This window comes from Rhinolophus ferrumequinum, chromosome 21, assembly GCF_004115265.2.
Source record: "Rhinolophus ferrumequinum isolate MPI-CBG mRhiFer1 chromosome 21, mRhiFer1_v1.p, whole genome shotgun sequence".
In the NCBI taxonomy this organism is placed as follows: domain Eukaryota; kingdom Metazoa; phylum Chordata; class Mammalia; order Chiroptera; family Rhinolophidae; genus Rhinolophus; species Rhinolophus ferrumequinum.
In genome coordinates this window covers 4379152-4389049 of record NC_046304.1, presented here as the reverse complement: position 1 = coordinate 4389049, position 9898 = coordinate 4379152, and positions in this window count along the sequence as shown.

Genomic DNA, 9898 nt, shown 5'->3' with positions numbered 1-9898 from the left:
GGATTAAATATAATAATGAAAGTAAAGGACCTGGCACACAGTTAGTGCTATAGAGTCTCATGGGTGTGGGTGTGTGCACCCTTGTGTGCACATACACACGCACAATTTAATGAAGTGGTGTCAGTCCATTTGGGCTGCTATAACAAAATATCTTAGAGTAAGTGACTTATACACAACATTCAACATTCTCACAGTTCTGGAGACTGGTAAGTCCAAGATCAAAGACGGCAGATTCAGTGTCTGGTGAGGGCCTGTTTCCTGGTTCATAGACAGCTGTCTTTTCACTGTGTCCTCACATGGTGAAAGGGCAAGGCATCTCTGCCCTTATGACCTAGTCACCTTCCAAAGGCCCCACCTCCTAATACCATCACAGTGGGGATTAGGTTTTAACATGGAGGGGGGACACAAACATTCAGGTTATAGTAAGTAGCTAAGCATCCATCAGTAGAAATTAAGAATAAACGTATCTTCCATGCCTTCTATTTACCAATTAAGACCTGTGACCATCCTATCCAGGTCATCATAGAGAAGGGGCTTCCCTTTCTAGCTTCCTTTTGGTGCTTCTCCCTACACAGCCTCCTTGAGACCTTGAGGAATTTGCTTCTTTTCCTTCTGAGTACCAGTTAACCAGGACTATCTGATAGTTCCAGAGACTCAAGTTTGTAATCTAATTGCAATGTAAGTACTCATAGTGTTAAAGGATTTGCTCTAAGTTTAACAGAGAACTCTGGCCCTTTGCATTTCGGCATTTGTTGTTTTATGCCTGGTGTTCATTCTGACTATGTGTTTGTACTGACATGAATCATGGCAGTCTTGGCGTTCTCCTTTTCAAATGTTTTTGGTTACCTACAAACTAAATTTGACTGCTCTTACTGGCCCACTGTCAATAAAGTTGTTTATTTATTGTCAGGAACTTTTTATAAATTGCTTTTAAATTCTCCTAATTTAAGCATATTTTAAGAGGTAAAGAAAGACCAACCATAATATATCTCCATATCATTCAAGAAACCAATCTGGAACAATTAGAAATGTGTTCATCTGGGCTTCACAACTTCTGGAGACATAGATTGGGGAATACCCTCCACAGCCCAAGTGTCTGCGAGAAGGTTAGAGTAGAGGAAGGATGTTTCTACCAAATGGTACTAAGAGTCCTCAGGCCTGTAAGTACAGGCACCACTATCTTAGCAGGAGTGATGGGGAAGAACGAGCTTCATATAAAAAGTACAGTTAAAACTAGGCAGCATAGGGTAAAAAATTGATTTGGTGTAAAGTTTAAACTACATCTGGGTTTTGCGAGAACAATGTAATATCACCCAAAAGTATAAATACTATAGTATAAGAATACCAAACATTATTCAAATTGTTGGCAATTAACTAGTTTAATCATATATTAAAAGTCTCTTAATCTTTTTTTTCTCATAAGTTTTCACTTTTTTCATAATACAACAGGGCCTACCTAAGTTGGAAGCTCTTTGTCCCTGCTTCCTCCCTTTCGTTACATAGTTCTTTTCTAGGCCCCAACTAGTCAGTCTTGGGATCTAGAGCCAAATGAGCTGTCTTTCACCCTAGGTATTATTGGCAAGGGGAAAAGGTGTTCCCCTGTGGAAATACGTATAATTTGACACCTATGGATTGCCTTGTAGTTCCAATAATGCCCTCAAAAACTCAAATGTTTGAATTATTCACTGAATTGTTCTTTACATTTTTCAGAACGTCATCTATTTTTTAACTTCTATTCATCCAGAAACCAGATAATCTGTCCTTAGATTGAGTTGACTAAACATAAAATGTGCATACCTCACACCCAACCTCACTCCTGCCAGTTCATCCATAAACATATCATCACGCAGAGAAGTTCACATATCTGAGGAATCTACGGGTGTAATTAGACACTCAAGCATTCCTAGATCAAGGACTATTTACCCTCATCTTTGCTCTGCTTTCCTCTGTGTTGGCTATCTTTTTATCAGTCTCCTCCAGTGATGACAAATCTATCTACTGGCAAAATTCTAAGCTAGTATGGTTCTTAGCGTTTACAATCCCAAGGAGAACACCTCTTTTGAAATCACTCCAGCAAAATCCCAAATGCTACCTCTCAGCTTTTCTCGAGTCATGCTGGTCACCAAACCGTTTACTGCCTTGAGTTGGGGGTCCTCTCATTATCAGGCCTGATTCCATGTAAAACCCTGGAGCAGGAGGGGGTTATGTCCATCCCACTCAAACAACTTACACTGCATTGAGGAAGGGCTGCTTCCCTAAAAATCCAGGGATGCTGCGGGGATAAAGCAAACATGTCTACTGCAATTCAATAGCAAACTTCATCATAAATAAATCTATCTAATTACTCCTCCCCACCTTCCCCAAAAACATGTTTTCCAAAGATCAGTGACATTGATAGAAGGCCAAAACCTAAGAAAATATGCACAACCTGGACACAACAGGGTTTCTGTGGGGATTATGAGATGACACGTATGAAAATGCTTTGTAAGGTATAAAGTGTGTTGTAGCTATAATGATAATTTTCTACTCTTCAATGTCATGCTCTCGTATATACACAAAGGGCATGTACCTCTCACGAGAGTGTCGATTCTTAATGCTAACTTGTGCTACCTGTCCACTGTGAGTTGGCAGGGAGTCTGCTCCTCAATAGTTATCTTCCCAAAGTGATACAGAGCAGCCACAATCTTATTAAACATTACTTTTGTCGTAACAAAAACATAATTATGTATAGTCAACTCAATTCCCAGTCTTATGATCCATGCATCCCACGTTGTAGTGACTTAAACCTACTGTGTTATCCAGGACTCTTATTAATTTGTGAAAACCCATTTCAGGCAAGCTTAAACAAAAGGGTTATCATGATTAGAGAGTTTAAGGGTTAGATATGGCTTCAGATATGACAGCATTCAGATGCTCAGAAGATATCGTCAGATCGTTCTCTGGCTGTTGTAGCTGTTTTCCTCCAGATTGGTTCCGCTTTGAAGCAGGCAGAATGGCGGGGGTAGTCATTGGCAGCTTTTGGCTTGAGTTATCCTGACAGCTGTTGATTCCAGAGAAAATAGTATTTTATTGTCCATGATGCCATTAGAAGTTGCAGGGTAAGTTCTGATTGAATGGCTTGGATTCCATACCCATCCTTGAACCAAACACTATATAGCCAAGGGAATTGGATACTCTGAGAAGGGAAGGAAAGAAGCATGCTAAGCAGAAAAGTTTTTAAAAAGGTACTATCCCAGGATCTATGTCTACCCAGGCAAGGGACAAAGACTATACTTACTGAGATAGTGCAGAATGAGGGCATTTTGCCTTCTACAGAGCCGAAAAGCAGTAGAGTGAGAAAAGCAGTAGTGTGAACATGAATTACTCTACTTATTTGTCCCTCTTCAGGAGTTGTAGTTTCCCTCAGATATATGGCAACCCAAAGGGTTGAAGAACTTGGCTTTTTATTTCCAGGGATCTTATTTCAAAGGGCTTCATGTGCACATGAACATACACATTAAAACAAAGATCCTTCATGCCCTCCATAGAAAAAAGACAGATTTGAGTGGATCCTAGCCCCTCGATTAGTTTCTAAGTCTTTAATTCCATCTCCTTTACGTTTAGAGCCATGTATGTGTACTGACTCAATTTGAGTCCCATTCTGTCATCTGTATTAGACATAATTGAGAGTAGGAGAGTGAAATCCTCTGAGGTGTACCTGATGGTGGGGGAGTTTGGCCACATCTACTCCCCGATGTCCTAATGTAGTAGGAGTCCTGAGAAGAGAGAAATGTATAAGAAAGAGGTGGTGTGTGCTATTTTTCTCCTGCAGAGATTGGAGAAAGATCTCCCAGATTTTCCTCATCACTTAACTGGACTGTGAAATTAACAAACCACTATAATGCCGTGTCTGCCTTGGCTGTTCACTAGAATGCCAATTCTTGGTGCTTGTGTGTGTGTCCTATCAGTGGGCTGGCAGGAAGGTTCTCCTGATCACAGTCACTGAGGGACCCAAGCTGATGAAGCAGCCACCATCCCAAATATTATTTTCACCATGCTAGGAGGAAAGGAAACATCTAGAGGGTCTTGTGTGGACATGCTTCACTTCCACTTACAATTTTATTCACCAAAACGGTCACATGCCCCCCTCCATCGTCAAGTGGGGAAATACCATCTTCTTTACAGGTGTCACAGGAGAGGAAGCTCACTCTCCATACATTGTATGTTTAGTAGATGGCACAGCATCCTTTCCTTGCCTTTTTAAAACCTTCCTCATCAATCCTCATGTACAAACACCTTCTCTGAGGCTAATGCCTCTGATGCTGCCACTTCTCTTCCTTGTTCCCATCGTCTACTGGACTCCCTGCTCACTCCTCTATATTCATTGAGCTTTTGCCACTCCTCTCAGTATCATCCTGAGTGATGTCAGAGCCCATGTGGATGACTTCTCTAACATCCTGATCATACAATTATTTCAACTCCTCAGTTTTTTTATTGAAATATAATTGACATATACCATTATATTAGTATCAGGTGTACATAATAATTCGATAATTGTGTATATTGTGAAATGATCACCACAATACATCTAGTTATTATCCATCGCCATACATATTTACAAATTTTTTTTCTTGTGAGAACTCCTCAGTTTTCATGACCACTTCTTTTCACTCCCAGCGACTTGCTCCCATGGTCATTCCCTGTCTCCACCTGGAATTGTTCAGCAAGTACTTTTGAGCAACAACTCTGTGCGAGGCACTATATGGTAGGTGCTGGGGGAAAAATGGCAACTAAAACACAGCCTCTGCTCGTAGCTAAGAGATACTGCCAAGCACAGGCAATTGCAATATGGTACGGTAAGTGCTCATACAGCAATGCATAAGACACTATAGAAATGTACAAGAAGCCACCCAACACAGTTTTTCATGGTCAGGGAGCTGGCATCTTAAAAAGCCAGAAAGATACCATCACACCTGGATACCAAGGAAAAGGAACTACACAGTGAAGAGATTAAGTGGGAGGGCATGATATTCTAGGCAGAAAGAGCAATGTGAGAGGTGGAGGATGGTGTGTTATGTGTGATATAGCTCTTTATACCTCGAGCCTAGAGAACAAGAGTAGCAGTGGTGAGAACCTAAGATACATTATCAATGGGCAGATTCGGAAGGGCCTTGTAAGTCACTTTGGAGTTGATCCTGAAGGATATGGATACGGATGGGAGGAGGTGGTTTTGAATTGTTATTTTTAGCCAGTGAGAGTAGCATGATCAAATTTTCATTTTTAAGCTATCACCATAACTGCAGTGTCGAGAATGGACTGGAAAAAGGTAAAAGTGATGGCCAGGAGCAAGTTCAGAGGTTATACAGCAGTAATTTAGGGAAGAGACAATGGTGCTCTAGATTAAGCTTTCTCCTTTTCCCACCCTTCTGTATAGTTTCTTCATATTGTCTCGGTTTCAAAGCTATAGTTAAAAGTTCTTAAAGATACAGATACACACACATAGCTATTTCATAGGGTATATAATTCATGGACATTTTTGTTTTGATTATCACATTTTTATCATAAGAGCAGTTTACATTATCCAGTACAGAAAATGAGGCATTACATTTTGCTGTTTTCTTCAACGTAGGAGACAAGATGTGTCAAAGTATCATTTTTAAAAAGTGAAAAACATGACTCATAAATATATAAGCGTGTCAAAGATTTATTGAACTCATTAATGAGAGAACTGTCAGGCTAGTAAGGCTGGTTCAAAGATAGATATTAGAGACGGGTGTATGTATAGTCAGTGAAGGAAAGAATACTAAATTAGACTGCTAAATTATGTAGAAAACTGGTTAATGTTCTTGCTAGAGGGCAATAAAACCATAACTTTTGGGACTGTCTCTCCTACCAAACATAAATTATTTGCAGTCTTTCAGGAATTTTTGGTTGTTGTTTTTTTACAAGTCAACAAATGACTTCAGTGTCTGGCCCTAAACAACAGTAAATAATAAGTCAAAGTTTCAAGTTTCACTTTCTCTTGTTAAGAGCAGACTATCACTTAAGCAAAGATATAACAAATTATAATGTTATATTAATATATTTAGATTAAATATTTTGCACACATTTAATGAATAAACCCATCAAAATCAAGCCAACTTTTGTCAAAATATTAACATGTTTTATTGCTTCTTTTTAATATTTGCAGCTATTACAAAACACAAATAAAGTTCACTTTCCCTCAAATATTCTAAAAGTTACTGTATTCACTCCAGTTTTGTCTTCTATCTTTTTTCACACCCTGGAACAACCAGACTTTTTACTTTAAGACAAAATTACTCTCCTCTTGAAAAACTGAAGCAACATCCCATTCCCTTACATACACGTTTGGGGGTCTCCAAGATGACCCCAGGCTCAGTGATCGGCCAAAAGGACTCACAGGACTCAAAATATTGTCACCCTCATGGCTGTGATTTATTGCAGTGAAAAGATACTAAGAAAAATCAGTAAAGGGAAAGGCTCACAGAGCAAACTTTGGAGAAAATAAGATATGCGTTTTCAAGAGTCTTCTCCCAGTGGAGTCATACAGGACATGCTTAAATTTCCCCAGCAATGAGTTGTGATAACATGTGAAATGTTGTTTACCAAGGAAGCTCACTGGGATCTCAGTACCCAAGGTTTTTATTAGGTGCTGGTCACAGAGGCACCTTCTCTCTAGCATATACCCAAACTCCAGACGTCCAGAAGGAAAGCAGGTGTTTAGCACAAACCACATTGTACCAATAGTTTAGGCACAGTGATAGCTCTTATCATTCCTGGGAATGTTGGGTGGGACCCATCTAAAGCCAAAGTTCCTAGATGCCAACCACGGGCCACCCTTATCAGTAGGCCTTTCTAAAGATAGCAATCTCGGGCTTGTTATGTTAACTCTTTTCTGCAGTTTTGTTGCCACTGTTGTTCCAATGTAGTCTTTCAACCACTCGTATTAATCACAACTTTGCTAACCATAGTAATTAACTGGGACATACGTGATAAAAAAAACTGTTACACAAAAGCAATTTAACAGATGATCAAAGCTCACAAACACATAATATGACCTCAGCCACACATATCCCTTTTACATTTTCTTAACGTGGCAAAAATACATATACTTGTATATATAAATGTATATACATACATGTATTTCCTAGCTCTGTCCACCTAAAGGGGCTAGAAGCAAACCCTCAAGTCACAATGAGCTCAGATCTTGATTTCTGATACCATTCTCCACTAAAAGGAACCAGGGTTCCTCAGAGAAATGGCTGATTCCAGGTCTGAGGGAAGGCAGTTATAAGAAAAGCCTGAGATATCTTAGTCCAGAAAATAAGGTAGTACTCAAAAAAAAAAAAAAAAAAATGATGAGAGTAGGTCACAAAGGCAAAGAAGGTAGCTTCAGGTAGCCCTCACTGACCAAATCCGGGATAATCTGAGCACCAAAACAATTAAGACAGTAATGAATTATTAAACCAATAAGTAGTGCATAAGTTCACATGATAATAAGAAGTAAATAAACAGGGAGAACAGAGGGCCCTTTCTTACAGCAGAATGCCCAATGCAAACTGGTAAAAGTGAAGCTGGAAAACCATCATTTTGCAGCCATCACAACAAAGATTGGTTCAGGCAAGAATCACCAATGGATGATAAATCTAAGAGGGGAAATTTTGATGAGGAATAGGATATTTACATAGTATTAAGATCTCTGAGTAATAATTTTAAATAATTATTTATTATATGGGGAAAACCTTGATTACATGATCAGAGTTAATATAATGAACAAGGGGTATATGGCCATTGTGTGTCCCAGATGTGATACCATAAGGACACAACATGACTTATGTGATGTTATGGAATGCATAACTGGAATCTAATCACAAGGAAACATTCAACAAACCTCAAAATGAGGACTATTAAAAACAAAAGGACTGCATTCTTCCAAAATGTTAGTGTCAAAAAGACAAAAGAAGACTGAATACTTGTTCCAGATTAAAAGGGACTAGAAAGACATGACAACTAAATATATGATCCTTGACTGGATCCTATATAAGAGGGAAAATACTATAAAGGTCATTATTAGTTCAATTTTTCAAAACTAGAATACAAGCAGCATAGTAGATAAAAGTATTGCATCAAATGTTAAGTTTACTGAAGTTGATAACTATACCATGGTTGTGTAAAATAATATCCTTATTGAGAAATGCACATTGAAGTATTTGGGGGTAAAAAATTATAATGTATGCAATTTACTCTCAAATGATTCAGAAAAAAACTATTTGTATAGAGAGAACAGATGATAAAACAGAAAAGATAAAATGTTAACAATAAGTGAATCTGACTAAAGGGAACATGGGTATCCTTTGTGCTTCTAATACATTGCTCCTGTAATTTTCAGGTTATTTCCAAATTTAAAAAAATTAAAAAACAGTAGATTAACATGACCTAAAGTTAGACCCATTTTTATAGCATATTAAAAAGCGGAGCAAAAGTATACATAATACAAATATGTTAAATGGCTTTTTTCTGTCTTATTTAAAACTTATCTAATTATCTAAAGAAAATCTATTAATACTGTTTTTTGAATGAGAGAAGACATTTCACATTTAACTGAAAAATCTCAATCTAGGGGGAAGGGGAAAAAAAATCTCAATCTATTTTTTAAAATTCATCAAAATCATTTTGAAAGATCAACAGAACAGTGGAAAATGTGCAAAAAAATTGCACAGACCCTTAAAAGCAGTGTATATAAATTTTAACAGCCTTTTAATTAAATTTATTGGGGTGACATTAATAAAATTATATAGGTTTCAAGTGTACAATTCTACAATACATCATCTGTATATTGCATTGTGTGTTCACCACCCAAAGCCAAATCTCCTTCCATCACTGTATATTTGATCCTTTTTACCCTTTTCTATCTCACCCCCTTTCCCTCTGGTAACCACTACTGTTGTCTGTGTCTATGAGTCTTTTTTTCTTTCTTTCTTTCTCCTTCCTTCCTTCCTTCTTTCCTTCCTTCCTTCCTTCCTTCCTTCCTTCCTTCCTTCCTTCCTTCCTTCCTTCCTTCCTTCCTTCCTTTCTTTTTTTCTTTCAGTTTTATATACCACATATAAGTGAAATAATTTGGTTCTCAACTTTTTCTGACTTATTTCACTTAGCGTGTATTCTAAAGATCAATCCATTTTGTCACAAGTGGCAGTATTTCATCTTTTCTTATGACTCAGTAATATTCCACTGTATATTTGTACCACATCTTCCTTATCCAGTCATCTATCAAAGGATACTTTGGTTGTTTCCATGTCTTGCCCAACATGAATAATGTTGCAATGAACATAGGGGTGCATATATCTTTATGGATAAATGTTTTCAGATTTTTGGGATAGGTATCCAGAAGAGGGATTACTGGGTCATATGGTAATAAGTACATTTTTATATGTGTTTATTAAAAATGTATGCATGAGGGAAATGTGCTGGGCCCATATATAAATTTTTAATAAACATATAAAAAATGTGCTCAGGCGTTTTAATAATTAAAAAATCAAAATGAATCAAGGTGAAATACAACCACCTACTAACCAGAACAGCTAAAATGAGAAGAATAACACAATCAAGTAATTCCCAGTACTGCATAGAGGGAATAACTACGGCTATCATGGTTTTTCTACTGTGGTCATCAAGACAAGAAGAAGATATGTCACAATTAGAACTCTCTTAAACTGATGGTTGAATTGCATATTGGTCAAATGTCTTTGGAAAACATTTTAGTGACATTTATTAGGTTTGAACCTATGAAGTCACTATGACCAAGCTATTTTAGTTGCATGTCCATACTTAACTAAAATATCTCCATGTGCACCAAAAGACACTAACAAGAATGGCCATAGTTGCATTATCGCTAATAGCA